The sequence below is a fragment of the Nilaparvata lugens genome, chromosome 3 (genome assembly GCF_014356525.2).
Source record: "Nilaparvata lugens isolate BPH chromosome 3, ASM1435652v1, whole genome shotgun sequence".
Classification (NCBI taxonomy): Eukaryota; Metazoa; Arthropoda; class Insecta; order Hemiptera; family Delphacidae; genus Nilaparvata; species Nilaparvata lugens.
Genome location: NC_052506.1, coordinates 45,321,390 through 45,337,516, shown reverse-complemented (window position 1 = coordinate 45,337,516; position 16,127 = coordinate 45,321,390).

Sequence of the window (16,127 nt, the reverse complement as noted above, 5' to 3'; positions counted from 1 at the left end):
AAACAACTGCTGACAGCATTTGTGGCTTGAGGCATGTATATGTCATTGTTTTGCTAATAGTACATAGACTAGACATTCATTTTTCTTATTCTAATCACTTGCTACTCTCAACTCTCCAGATCGCATGAACGCTGCTTCTCCAGTGACAAAGAGGATTAATTTTTATTTCTAATGAATTAGAATTCTTCTCTGTGATTCATACTGAAAGTCGATGAAGCCAACATCCACTGCCATATCTCCAAATCGTGACGTCAGCATCAGATAGAAAACTTTTCTGTAGAGTTTGTTTACATTGTATTCCATAGCAGATTGTGTCTATTCCAGCGGGAGCGCAGCTGGAGTTTACCATTTTAATGAATAATAATTTACATCCTTCTGAAATAGACACAATCTATCTGATAAATAGTTTTCTATCTGATGATGACGTCACGATTTGGAGATCTGGCAGTAGATGTTGGCTTCAGAGGCTAGACTTCCCAGCGTGTCTATTCTATAATACTGGTCTAAGATATAGAAAACTACAGGCGGACAAACTCAACAGGAACGTTTTCTATCTGATGCTGACGTCACGATGGGGTGATATGGTAGTAGATGTTGGCTTCATCGACTTTCAGTATAGGGCGTGTCTATTCTATAACTGGTCTAAGAGTTGCAGTTGTCGAGTTGCCACTTCAAAAATAATCTGTACCTACAACGCATCGTAAATCGTAATACGCGATTTTTAATAATCAGCCACAGAGAAAGGAAGAATATTTCTTTTACTTTGTGAATCAGCTCAGTTTTCTGTCATTACTGATTGACATTACTAGAATGACATTTTTAAAAAACTTATTAAGTAATCCATTGACAATTTAAACAATTCTACAAGAGGAGGATTCAAGATTCAAGATTCATTTATTGTCTGAACACTTTAACAAAAATGCAAGACAAAGTCAACAATTAAGTAAAAAATTCTAAAATATAACAATAAACATTAATAGTCATCACAGTCACATTGTAATATACCGTATATAAAAAAGACAAAGATAAGCAAATTCTATATAATATAATAAACATTTTTAAAACAGTTATATCACAGTTAAGAAAACTTAAAACTATTAATATCACATTCTTTAATATTAGCAGGCAGTTTATTAAATAACCTCTTTCCAAATTCAACAAAACTTTTTAAAGTTAAATGGTAATTGCACTGTGATAATCTAAGTGCTTCTGCTTGTCTTGTAAAATGATTGTGAATATTACTATTTATGGGTAAGATGGAAAGATTTTTTCTGGTATACATCAGACATTCAAACACATACAAAGCATAAACAGTCATAATATTAAGTTTTTTAAACAGAGGTCGACAATGTGCTCTACTATCTACTTTACAAATGATCCTTATGGCCCTTTTTTGTACAACAAAAAGTTTCTTCATTTATTGGTATCCCTCCCCCATGCCAAAATACCATACAACAGGTGTGACTGAATGTAAGCATAATATACAGCTACCAACACATCAATGCTAACAATATTTCTTAATCTACATAACATAAAAATGCCTCTAGATATTTTCTTACCCAATGAAAAAATATGATTTTCCCATTTCTTATTACTTTGCAATGTGATGCCAAGGAATTTGACATTACTAATATCTGTCTTACAACCGAAGTCAAAATCTAACAACTGGGTCTTATCTTTATTGAGGCAAAGAAAGTTAGCAGCTCTCTAGTCCTCAATAGTTGCATTAATCTGCCCCAATACATTCAAATTTGTAAAAATCTTTTCACACTTAATCTGGACTGCCAGATCATCAGCAAACATAAAAGCCTTAATATCTCCATTACTTATAGCAGCTGGCAAGTCATTAGTATAAATAATGAAGAGTAACTTATAGTTCCAAGTGTGGAACCCTGGGGTACACCTGTCTGAACCTTCAAAAAATGTGAAAGAGAACCCTTATAAAAAGAAGCCTGAAATCTATCACTTAAATAGGAAATCATAAGCTTAATAGACTGTAATAGAACTACATAATTTTTATTATTTGTCATGAATTTTCACAATGAATAGATAAATTGTTGACGACGGTGAAAATTCATGACAAGTAAAATTATGGAAAAAATGAGAGGCTCTAGTCAGTCGGTTACGAGGACGGGACCTGGAGCTATCTACTGCAGATAATCGGGCCCGGCTCTACCCTTCTTTTCCGAGACACCATTTTCCTGGTTCAGTGAGTTCAGTGAGCTAATATTATCAATTTTATTATCATATATTATTCATCTTTTTTATTGAAGGCAAATCCTGTAATTATTCTATTGTTTGTTTAAAAAGTTTTCTCAATATTATTTTTATTTAAGTTTCCAGTTTCATTTTGAGTTACAATTTGATTAAATCGATTACTTAGTTCTCCAAAATATAACTGCTTTGTTTATTATTTTAAAATATAGTTCCTTTCTCATGAGTTATAGAGTTAGATCAATTTAACCTCTCGCAAGCCAAGTGATTCCCCTATTATAAATTGTTACCATAATGTCTAGGGTTGTTCTCACAACCTTATAATACCATCACAATACCATACATAATATAACCCCAATATATTCCTAATTTAAATAACCCATTACAAGACACATCATCAAACCCATAAAACTGGAGTTTTTTTATCAAAATCTCATGAGATATGGTGTTCAAAAGCCTTTGACATGTCATAAAAACTACTAGAAACTTTGTTCTTACCATCCAGCCAGTTAATACAGTTTCTCATGAATTCAGATATAGCACCATGAGTACCTCTTTTAGATCTATATCCAAATTGACTATTTGTGAACAGTGAATTACTTTCAAAATAGCTTATGATTTGCTTAGAGTACCATCTCAAATATCTTTGAAATTATAGGAATAATGGAAACAGGCCTATAATTGTTGTAATCCAGAGATGAACCCTTTTTCAACAAAGGAATAACTTTAATTAATTTCAGACATTTAGGAAATTCACCATCCTTAATACAAATATTAAAAAGGTAACACAACACTTCACATACAAATGGTGCAGCCAATTTCATAAAACATGAATTTAAATAGTAAACATCAAGACACGCACTATTACTGAGAGATAATATAGAATTATACACCTGCTCAACAGTAATACATGAAAAAGAGAAAGAATTTAATACAGGATTATCTTGTTTGTGAATGTCAAGATAATAAGAAATATCATTTACAGATGTAGGTACTCTTTGAACAATATTACCAACACTTTCAATGAAGAAATTATTAAAACCACCTGCTGTCAGGCAATCATTTTGTTTACTGTCTTTCAAATCGTTCTTGTTCAGATTCTCTTTTACAATAGACCACAATTCTTGGGGTTTATTTTTAGCTGTCAGCACACGATTACAATTGTAATTGAATTTGGCTTCCCTCACAGTCTTCTTGAATATGTTCTTAATAAATTATACTTATCCTTGTAATGAACCAAACCTGATTGTCTGAATAACTCATACATAAGCAAACAGTCATCCTTTAATTGTCTAATATCATCATTATACCATTTACAGATAGGAGCAGCTTTTCTCTTGCACATGACATTCTTAACAGGAAAGCATAGCTCAACAGCAGTTAAAAATTTTCTATTGAAAAACATAAATTTATCCTCCAAAGAATCAATAGAATAGATCTCAATCCAATTAATCATACTAATCAGTGATTCAAATAAAGGAATATTTGTATACGTCAATGGCCTAATAATTTTCCTAGAACTCTGAAACTTGTTATTAGAATTCTAAGTTACTTTAGAATCCAGATCCAACATGGCATGGAAAATGATGACAAAATGATCCGAGACTGCCATCGGTTCAACTTTTACAGAAATAATTCTATCCCGATGAATAGATGAAGCTATATTATCTATGCATGAACCTAATTCATGTCCAACATAGGCAGGTTTCGTTACTTCATTGACTATCGAATAAAGATTAAAGCTATGTAATAAATCATTCAAGCTGGCTAGATCATGGTTGGCAACTGAGCGACGGATTGAGGATGCACCTGATCAAAGCAAAACTGCCTGGGATGTGATAAATACAAACAGATCCATGCCATGGAAAAAGATTGACTTTGCAAGCCCAGATGATTTCAATGGCTTCTTTGTGGGTTCGGTTCAGGACATGCCATGCCATGCCATGGAAAAAGATTGACTTTGCAAGCCCAGATGATTTCAATGGCTTCCTTGTGGGTTCGGTTCAGGACATAGTGGATTCCCTGCCTGATGCTGCCATTGATCCAATTTCTCTGTTGGAAGGAAGAATCCAGCTGGGACAGCAGCATCTCTCCTTCTTTCGCCCCACCACACCAGCTGCCTTGAGGAAGATCATAAGCTCTTTCAAATTCTCTAGAAGTCCAGATGTGTTTGGCGTGTCTGTGAGCATGCTTCTTTGAGCAATGGCTTCTTTTTTTTTTTTTTTTTTAGATTACGTCCTAAAGACTCCAGTCATGGAGTATAAGACAAGTCATGTTATTACATAATAATTCTAGCACTAAGTAGTTCAACCTAGTTTAGGTTTGAAAGGAATTCTTGTACACTATAAAAAGCTTTATCAACTAAATATTTTTTCATTTGTTTTTGAAAATCTTCAAATCATCATTACTTTTCAAGATTTGAGGTAGCTTGTTATAAAATTTCCTACCAATATAATCTGGTTTTTGTTCAAATAACCTACTATTGTGACCCATTATATGATAATCTGCTCTGTTTCGCGTATTATACTCATGAACATCTGAATTCTGGATCACACCACTCGTTTTCACATGCATTACAACTTCATATACATACAAAGATGGCACAGTTAATAGACCAAGCTTTTTAAATAAAGGCCTACATAGTCTAACCTATTCACTTTCTCTATACATCTGAGTGCCTTCTTTTGAATCTTAAACACTCTGTCCATATTTTGTTGAGATGAATTACCCCATACTAAAATAGCATACCTAATATGAGATAGTATAAGTCCATGGTAAGCAGTTAACAGTAGTTTTTTATCATTCAGCCTAGCAAGCTGCCGCAGGACAAATACCCCAGATGATATCTTATTACATATCCTCTCAATGTAAGGATGCCATGTTAATTTCCTGTCCAATAAAATTCCCAAGAATGCTACTTTCTCTTCTTGGTCTAATTCATTTTCCTCTACAAACACATTTATTTCTCTATCCTCTACTGAATTATACATTACTTTTGAATTGTAGGAATTGACATTTCTTACTATTTATTGTTAATTGCCTTTGCTTCAAGAATTGGACAATTGACTGTACTCCAGTAAAAGCATTTATTTCTAGACTATCTAATAAATAATTGTACCATTATTGTGGTAATTGTACCACAAATTTCTTTGTGGGTTCGGTTCAGGACATGCCATGCCATGCCATGGAAAAAGATTGACTTTGCAAGCCCAGATTATTTCAATGGCTTCTTTGTGGGTTCGGTTCAGGACATAGTGGATTCCCTGCCTGATGCTGCCATTGATCCAATTTCTCTGTTGGAGGGAAGAATCCAGCCGGGACAGCAGCATCTCTCCTTCTTTCGCCCCACCACACCAGCTGCCTTGAGGAAGATCATAAGCTCTTTCAAATTCTCTAGAAGTCCAGATGTGTTTGGCGTGTCTGTGAGCATGCTTCGAGACAAAGATCTTAAAGATACATCTTATCTGTTTAAGGTCTTTGCTTCGAGAGGTTGTTGATGCCATTGTAGTTCCTCTCTCTGCATCTGTCAATGAGTGCTTGAGGTCTGGAAATTTTCCTGATTTCTTGAAAACATCAAGAACTGTTCCAGTCTTCAAGAAGGGTGATTGTGAGAACCACGGCGCATTCAAGTTGTCCCTCCCTCGAGTTCCATGTGAATGCACTTCCTCTCTTCTGGTGAATGTGTAGATGTTTTTCCTGACATGTGGGAGAGATGACAGTATGTAAAGGCCATATACTGTATGGATACCGAAACGCTGAAATATGGGCTGGCAGTGTGCATCATACTCACTACATGTCATTACATGGAGTGCCTTCTTCTGGTGCAGGGGAATGTTCCTCACATGCGCCGAATATCAAGATGTCATATTGAATGTGGCTGGCAAATACCACATGGTACAACATCAGCATGTGATCAACAGTGAGCAGCCCCCTCATTTTATGGAGCAGATAAACAACTCTAGAAAGCCTTTTGCAAACTTTGGTGATATGTGACTCCCATGATAGTTTGGTATCAAAACCAAGTGATGTCACAGGCTCAGTATCAAGAGTATCTGTTCTGCTGAGAGTACATGCAATCTCCTGAGTTTTGGTCTCATTCAGCTGCAGCTTATTATTGACAAATCACTTTTTGGCTTCAGAAAAGAGCATCTAAGCCTTGGATTTAGCATCATGGGGCCGTCTGCCCTGACCAATGATAGTAGTATCATCAGTGAAAAGCAAGCTGGCACCATCCAGGTGCAAGTCATAAATCATCACCAGGAATAACAGCAGGCCAAGTACTGAGCCTTGGGGCACACCATGTGGTACATCTTCTTTATTTGATCTGGCACCCATTATTGAAACTACCTGCTTTCTGTCCTTGAGGTAGTCAGCGACCATCTTCCACACTCTTCCCCAGAACCCATATCTAGCCAGCTTTCTTAACAAGATGACATAAGACACACAATCGAACGCCTTTGAGAGGTTGCACAATACCAACTCAATTGATCAATGTTCCTTAAAGACCTTTTGTATTCTTTGGACAAGAGAGCACTGCTGATGTAGTGGACCTACCCCCTCTAAAACCATGATGCATATCACCAAGGAGGTTATTACTTTCCAAATACTCACTCATTCGCCTCAACATAGCAGTCTCTATGATTTTACTGATGACTGGAACAATAGAAACTGGCTTGAAATTGCCCATATCATCAGGATTGTCATTTTTTTATGTATGAGCACAGTTCTTGCAACCTTAAGGCAGTCTGGGAATATTCCATTGATGAGACAGGCATTGACTAACAGAAGGAGTGGACCAATTATCACACCAACAACTTTCTTTAGGACATATGTGGATAGGCCATGGATGTCTTGGCTGAAGGTGGTTTTCAAACTTTCTACAATGTTCACCATCTCCACAGCATTCAATGGCCTGAAACAATGAAACTCGTGGAGAGTTTGAGGCACTGATGAGTCTGGATCATGGCCAGAGTCTAGAATGCTATCCACTATCTCACCCAGAGTGTTCAGGAAAGCCCTGTTGGCTTCATCAGGACTGGACCTACACTTTGTGAATAACTGTGCCCTGTAAGAGTCCTTAATGAGGCTCCAATCTGCTTTTGTGGGATTATGGGATCTGTCACTGAAACTGGCATTGTAGTCAAGGATTTCACAGAAAATGATTGTGTTATTATATTGGCGGGGACAAATGACCTACATCGTGATGAGCCCTTCCAGTTGACTTTGGACCAAGGAATGAGATGTCTTACTGAGGTTGATTTGAGGACCAATGTCCTGGTTTGCGGTGCCCTACAGACATGATTATCCTGCTCTTAATGATAATATTTGCTATACCAACTCAAACTTATCAAGAGCGGTGGAAGGATATACAGGGAGTCTCAGCATCCACTACAAGGATATCAACAAGTTCCTGGGTAGATCTCATTTTACAAGGCATGGTCTTCACCTTGGTTGGCGAGGGAAACAAATTCTGGGCAGCCACCTGGCAGGATATGTGAGAGACTTTGTTGGAGATGGTCATGCATCCTTGAGAACTGAAGTGACAGTGGAGGGAGCTAATTCCTGCGTGATCAGTTCTCCTATCATACAACCCCATCCTGCTGTGCCCCTTTTATCATCCAAGAGGACGCCTGTTCACATTTCAATTGATGACCAACCTGTGCTGAATGAAGTTCCAGTTAATTCTATTACCATGGACAATCCTCTTGTCGCTCTCAATTCTCCGATTACTGATAATTTAAACTATTAGCTTTTGACAAAGATAATTTATCTGCTGAGAATTTACAACTCAGGGATGAATTTCAAAACTATTCTATTGACCGGGTGCCTGATACTGGTGTGGTTGTGGATTGTCAAACATTTGAATCACCATGTGAAAATGGCTTCAACAATGATTTTAGCAAAGACAAACTGTAAAATCTGACAAAGCATTTATTGGAACGGTTCCACTTGTTACTCGTTCCGTTACTACGTAGACATCATGTCGTCATTTTGTCTGTCTGCGCTGACCAGTGACGTCACAGTCAAGGTTCACGTTACTGCCCCAATCAAGTTGGTTTCCTTTATTATTCGTCGTGTCATTGTTTGCCGTTGCAATTTTAATATTTATACTATTCGATTTTTTGGAATTTAATCTTGTCTTTAGGGATCTTACTTTCTAGATATTTGTTACTTTTTCACCATGCGTTTGCAAACGTTTTACCTACGTTTCAAACACATCCGGCACCTTCCTTTTTTCATCGAGCATTGTAGCGTTTTCTTGTCTTTTTGCAATGGTTCTTAGTCGATGGTGCATTTACGCCTTCGGTCTAAACCTTTTATCCATTTTCATCGGACCTACGAAACGTTTTTAAAAGTGAATTATTCTTTCAAATTAATCCATTTATTTCATTCTTCAATTGTGATTCAATTATTCATCAATTGCTTCGCATATTACTCTGATAAACTTTGTCAAAAATTACAACCTCGTGTGGGCTTCAATTGCCATTCTTCTACAATTGGCTTCATCTCGTGAAACTTAAACTTTCAAGTTCATCATCTCTACCGTTTGGAAATCAATCTAAAAATTCCACAACTTGAAGGTCGGATTATTCGTTTGGAATTCTACTTGCTCCTGTTCTCATTTCCACTGGGGGATTTGCCTGCTGTGATGGACGCTTCCATGCTTGTCATCGCATGGCCAGATCACATCATCGCTTGCTGATGTCCTGTTCCTGTGGGTATTGCGGAGTCATTGCCTGTCTGCCTGGCTGCATCCCATCTTCAAAATTTTATTCAGGTTACGTAAATCGTTCTATTCAATTTTCATTTATGTATGTATCATAATTGTTTTATTAATGTCTATCTTGACATTCAATTCACTGAGGCCACTGATGCCTATTAATTGATTTATTAATGTCTATCTTGACATTCAATTCACTGAGGCCACTGACGCCTATTAATTGATTTATTAATGTCTATCTTGACATTCAATTCACTGAGGCCATTGATGCCTATTAATTCATTGGATTTGACAGCTACCCTTGGCTTTACAAGTGATTTTCTGAGGCCACCGACGCCTATTAATTCATTGTATTTATTAGCTACCCTTAGCTCTTAAGTGTCAATCTGAGGCCACTGTCGCCTATTTATCGTTCTAATTGATGTCTATCTTGACATTCAATTCATTGAAGGCTGATGTCGCCTGTATTTAACCTGGACAATCTTTACATTGTATTTGTTAGCTACCCTTAGCTCTTAAGTGTCAATCTGAGGCCACTGTCGCCTATTTATCGTTCTAATTGATGTCTATCTTGACATTCAATTCATTGAAGGCTGATGTCGCCTGTATTTAACCTGGACAATCTTTACATTGTATTTGTTAGCTACCCTTAGCTCTTAAGTGTCAATCTGAGGCCACTGTCGCCTATTTATCGTTCTAATTGATGTCTATCTTGACATTCAATTCATTGAAGGCTGATGTCGCCTGTATTTAACCTGGACAATCTTCACATTGTATTTATTAGCTACCCTTAGCTATTAAGTGATATTTCAAGGCCAGTGATGCTTATTAATTAGTTTTATTAATGTCTATCTTGACATTCAATTCACTGAGGCCACCGATGCCTATTAATTCATTGGATTTGACAGCTACCCTTGGCTTTACAAGTGATTCACTAAGGCCACTGACGCCTATTAATTCATTGTATTTAACAGCTACCCTTGGCTTTACAAGTGATTTTCTGAGGCCACCGACGCCTATTATTTCATTTGATTTGACAGCTACCCTTGTATTTACAAGTGATATTTTAAGGCCAGTGACGCCTATTAATTTTTGTTGATGTCTATCTTGACATTCAAATCACTGAAGGCCTATGCCGCATATATTTTTATGTATTCTACTTGTTGAGCACTATTTACAGCTCATTGTCATTTGTTATTATTCCTTTTGTACTATTAAATGTCTATCTTGACATTCAATTCACTGAGGCCACTGACGCCTATTATTGCTCAATTGATATCTACTTGACATTTATTTACTGAAGGCCTATGCCGCATATATTTTTATGTATTCTACTTGTTGAGCACTATTTACAGCATATTGTCATTTATTATTCCTTTTGTAATCATTGTCATTTATTATTATTCCTTTTGTAAATCATTAAGATTGAACCTTACTGCAATAACTTTCATTATAGCACTCAATTTATATTCATTTCAGGTATCATTAATATTACCTTTTCGTTTATTGTCAGACTTCAATGGTCATTAATGTCATTGACCTAATCTCATTTAAATTTTGTATTTCTCTAACGTTTTATCATGTTGTAATTATCCCAAGATATTGACTCATTCTACTTACAATTGTTTTGTATGTGGCCATCTGCCTATTATTATTTTATTGTTATTAAATCTCATCTTGTTGATTCATTTAGTCTTTTATTGGCATACTTACCACACTTCAAGCTATCAGTATTTTTATGCACAGAATTCAAAGATTTATTTGTAGGTATTAGTACCAACTATCATTCACAGTCCACTGCCCTGACCTTGGATTCTGTCATAAAATTGGTTCATCCGGGCCAGATTTCTTGATCCAGTGTTTATCTGGGATAATTGTTGGTTGGACCAATTGGATAAAAATTGGTCCTCCAGCCCGTTCATTTTTGATCTAGTGTTACCTAGGATAATTGTTAATTTTTATTACCCATTTCTTGGTCCATTGAACCTTAGGGTTTCAGTGACCATGTGCCTAATAGTCTAGCTTGACGCCAATGATTAGGTCCCACTCTAGAGTATATTTTATTCCATTGTACCTTTGTATGTTTATATTGTTTAATATTAAGCATTCACACACTTGTTTCAAATTTTCAGTACTGGCTGCAACTCAAAGCATGCTGCGACGTGTATGCACCAGCTATCAACTATCTTGTACCCTGAGAGACTGAACCGCACTGAACTGGTCACAGACGGCTATTGCGCATTGAGAAAACAACACACAGCAAACTACACTGCCTTGCGAGCTCGCTACTTGACTTGCCGCACAGCAAGCTTGATACAACTTGCCTCAAATGCACAGGCGTGCCTCTCTGCGTACTGGACCAGCGCCCAAGGTTGCTTATTGGCGCAGCAATCGCATTGCTACAGTGCAGCATCGTTTTGTTCACTCAGGTTTTTCTGTTAGTTTTTAAGCATGTCCAATCATGAGGAAGATTCACTTCCTGAGCCTTCTGCTCTTTTCAATGCAAGAGACAATTTACACCAGGAAATAGATTGGTTCATAACCAGCTATAACGATTATGTTGTGGACACTGAAGCCACTTATTATCAATTATTGACTGTCAAAAACGAACTAGGTTCACTTAGAATTAAGTATGATAAAATACATGAACAGCTATGGAATTCAGAGTTGCAAGCACAAGACACTTCAACTCATTTTGAGATACTTAATAAGTTTATCTCCATTACCTCTAAGGCAAACGCTGCATTAACTGCTTTTGAAAGCAGACAACGCAACAATGAGGCCACTGCTGGTGCTTCCCAGCGGCCAACATCTCAAAACTCACATTTGGCAAATTTTCAGTTGCCTCAGATTCCGCTTCCACGCTTCAATGGGGAGCTTTCAAAATGGCAAGCATTCTCAAGTGCTTTTACCAATATTATTGGTAATCAAGATAATATTAATGACTCATTGAAATTTTTCTATCTTTGTCAATCACTCAGTGGTGAAGCTCTTGCTAGAGTGGAACACATTGAAGCTAACGAAAATGGTTTTCAGCTTGCTTGGAACCTCTTAAGGGAGAGGTATGACAATAAGAGATTAATTGCTGCCAGGCACGTCACGGCAATTGAATCTCCGCCTACCATAAAGCATAACTGTCCGCAATCATTACGGGCATTCATTGACTTTTGCAAGTCCCACATTACCGCGCTCGAAGCGCTTCAACTTGGAGTCCAAATCAAGGACTTATTGTACATGCACAAAATGTTGTTGCAGTTGGATACTGCTACTGTTCGAGAATGGGAAAAGAGTGTTGGTATACACGACATTCCCACCATTGATAAATTTTGGAATTTTTTGGAATCTCAATGCAAAATCATGGAAGCTGTTGCTTCAAGCTCAGCTAACCATCATCAAGGAAATGTACAGCAAAGTACATCCAACTCGGTTGGTGCTCATAGCAAGCCGAAGTTCAATCAAAATCAATCGAATGTTCAAGCTAGGATGCAGGTTACTACCTCTTCTATGTCACCTTGTAGTTTTTGTAACTCTGTTGGTCATTTTCCAAATCGTTGTAATGAATTATTGAAGTTGCAGGTTACTGATCGTTGGAATGCTGTCCGTGACAAAAGGTTATGTTATAATTGCCTCAAGCCTTTCACACCCAATGATGTTTGTTCGGACAAATCGTGTACACTTTGTGGCAAGAGTCACCACACTGTTCTTCATAGGTCGTATCCTCAATCACGGGACACTCAGCCTACTTCTAAGGATAAGGTAACTTCAAATGTTATTCATTCTCAATCTTTTGCTCCCTCCAAGGGTAAGAATGCTGTTTTGAATTCTGTCATGGTTCAGAATGCGGAAACAACTAAGCAAGCTGTTTCTCATGCAGAACAGCCTCAGAAGAACTCTCATGTCACAATGAGCTCCACTTCGTCACTGTGTTTGCAACAGCAATCAACTGTCGCCTTGTTACCTACTGCCGAAGTTTTGGTTCAAACTTCTAGTGGAGAATTTATTAAAGCAACCGCTCTTTTAGATTCTTGCTCTGATTGTAATTTGATGTCAACTAGGTTGGCTGAAAAATTGTCACTTGTTACTTTGTATTCTGACACTTTGATTCATAGTGTAGGTGAGAATAAGACCAAATCATCTATTTCTCATTCAGTTTGCTTGTCTTCATCTGATCATTCGTGGTCGGTTGAAGAAAATTGTATTGTAGTTGATAGCATATCATCTAATGTTCCTAGTGTGAACATCGATCTCTCCAAAATTTCAATTCCCGTTGAACTTAAATTAGCGGATCCATTGTTTGATCAGCCTAAGCCTGTAGATTTGTTACTTGGTGCTAGCATATTCGCATCTATACTTCAGCCTGGTAAATTATATCTAGCTCAAAACGCTCCCATTCTTCAGAAAACCAGTCTAGGTTGGGTCATATTTGGTTCTTGTAAAGCTATTCGTCCTATTGCAGCACCTCGTTCGTGCCTCCCCGCTTCACCTGTGGCCGCTCCCCATAGGGTCATGTCAAATTTTTTAACTTCAAATGATGTCTCTCATCAGTTAGAGAAATCAGTTCAGGTATCAGTTCAGGAAATCAATTCTCATTCAGTTCAGGTATTAGCTACTACTTCCTCTCGTAATGATGTTATTTCAGGTATAATCAATAGTTGCTCCACCTATCACAAAATCGTTCGTACAACAGCATATGTTCTACGGTTCATTCATAATTGTAAAAAACAAAATTCAGTCACTCCGCGCTTTGGTCAATTAACTATCTCTGAAATTTCAGAAGCTGAAAATTGTATCTTCAAATCTATTCAAGAAGAAGCTTTCTCTGCTAAACTTAAAGCATTGCGTCAAAATCAGGAGCTATTGCCTAATGGTTCTATTAAAGCCTTGTCACCATTCATTCATTCAGATTCTCTGCTCAGAGTTGGTGGACGTTTGCAAAATGCAAATGCTTCCTTTGATTACAAACATCAAATATTGTTGCCTAGCAATCACAAATTCACTCGTGCATTGATTGTTGCTCACCATCGTCGTCTAAGTCATGCTGGGGTGCAGGCCACCATGGCCAGTGTAAGACAACAATTTTGGTTTCCCTCCACCCGTCGCACCATCAAAAGTGTATTGCGGCATTGCATATTGTGTTTTCGCTTTTCGGCTCTTTGCTCTGAGCAAATCATGGGTAGTTTACCAGCGGCCCGCGTTCAGGCTAACTTTCCCTTTTATAATTGTGGTTTGGATTACGCCGGTCCTATTTCCATCCGTGTAGGCGGCCCCAAATCTCGTACTTTTTCTAAAGCATACTTGTTGCTGTTTGTGTGTATGGTAACTTGTGCCGTTCATATTGAACTGTCTCGGAACTTACTTCCAAGGCATTTATTGCCGCTCTGATTCGTTTTTCTGCTCGTCGTGGCATTCCGCATTCCATTTTTTCGGACAATGCCACAACTTTTGTTGGTGCCAACAATGAGCTACGTGAGCTCCACGAATTTTTGTCCTCTGATCGTCTCAAATCAGATATTCATGACACTATGTCTGTACTCAACATCCAATGGCACTTCATTCCCCCTCGGGCTTCGCACTTCGGTGGACTCTGGGAGAATGCGGTAAAAAACTTCAAACGCATATTCCGTGTAGTCACATTCAACAAGGTATTTAACTTTGAAGAAACCTGTACTCTTGCTACTCAGGTTGAAACCATCTTGAATTCGCGCCCTCTTGTTCCCTTGTCGGAAGATCCACATGATCTTGCCTACTTGTCTCCAGGTCATTTTTTGATTGGACGTCCACTTACGTCATTACCCTTCTTGCCGCCTAACACCAAACACATTGATCATCGTTCATGTTGGTATCAACTTGCTGTTTCTATCCAGGAGCTTTGGGATAGGTGGTCTCGTGAATATTTAACCACTCTTAAGAAAAAAGGCAAATGGCTAAACAATTATGAAAATTTGAAGGTCGGTACGGTTGTCATCTTGAAGGATCCTGGTTCCGCGCAGTCCACTTGGAAGCTGGCGCGCATTACTGAAGTTCATCCCAGTAAGGACGACAAGGTTCGAGTTGTCACTGTTCTCACTCCCTCCGGCACTTTTAAGAGAGCTATTTCGAGTTTGGCACCTCTTCCCATTGATGAGGATTCTAGTTAATCCCCTTGCTCTATGGTTCATGTTGTATTTTTAGGTTTCATTGTTTTTTTCCCCTGGTTCTCACATGGGGCCCAGTTTTCAATTTCCAATTGCCTTGCCAGATTTTACATATTTCTTACTTTTTCTTATTGTGCCATACCCCCGTATGACACAAGGGGCCCAGTTTATGTAAAATCTGACAAAGCATTTATTGGAACGGTTCCACTTGTTACTCGTTCCGCTACTACGTAGACATCATGTCGTCATTTTGTCTGTCTGCGCTGACCAGTGACGTCACAGTCAAGGTTCACGTTACTGCCCCAATCAAGTTGGTTTCCTTTATTATTCGTCGTGTCATTGTTTGCCGTTGCAATTTTAATATTTATACTATTCGATTTTTTGGAATTTAATCTTGTCTTTAGGCATCTTACTTTCTAGATATTTGTTACTTTTTCACCATGCGTTTGCAAACGTTTTACCTATGTTTCAAACACATCCGGCACCTTCCTTTTTTCATCAAGCATTGTAGCGTTTTCTTGTCTTTTTGCAATGGTTCTTAGTCGATGGTGCATTTACGCCTTCGGTCTAAACCTTTTATCCATTTTCATCGGACCTACGAAACGTTTTTAAAGGTGAATTATTATTCAAATTAATTCGTTTGTTCTATTCTTCAATTGTGATTCAAATATTCATCGATTTCTTTGCATATTTACTCTGATAAACTTTGTTAAAATTGCAACCTCGTGTGGACGTTTTTTCGCTATTCATCGGATCTACGGAACGTTTTTAAAAGTGAATTATTCTTTCAAATTAATTCATTTATTCTATTCTTCAATTGTGATTCAATTATTCATCGATTGCTTCGCATATTACTCTGATAAACTTTGTCAAAAATTACAACCTCGTGTGGGCTTCAATTGCCATTCTTCTACAATTGGCTTCACCTCATGAAACTTAAACTTTCAAGTTCATCATCTCTACCGTTTGGAAATCAATCTAAAAATTCCACAACTTGAAGGTCGGATTATTTGTTTGGAATTCTACTTGCTCCTGTTCTCATTTCCACTGTTCTCATT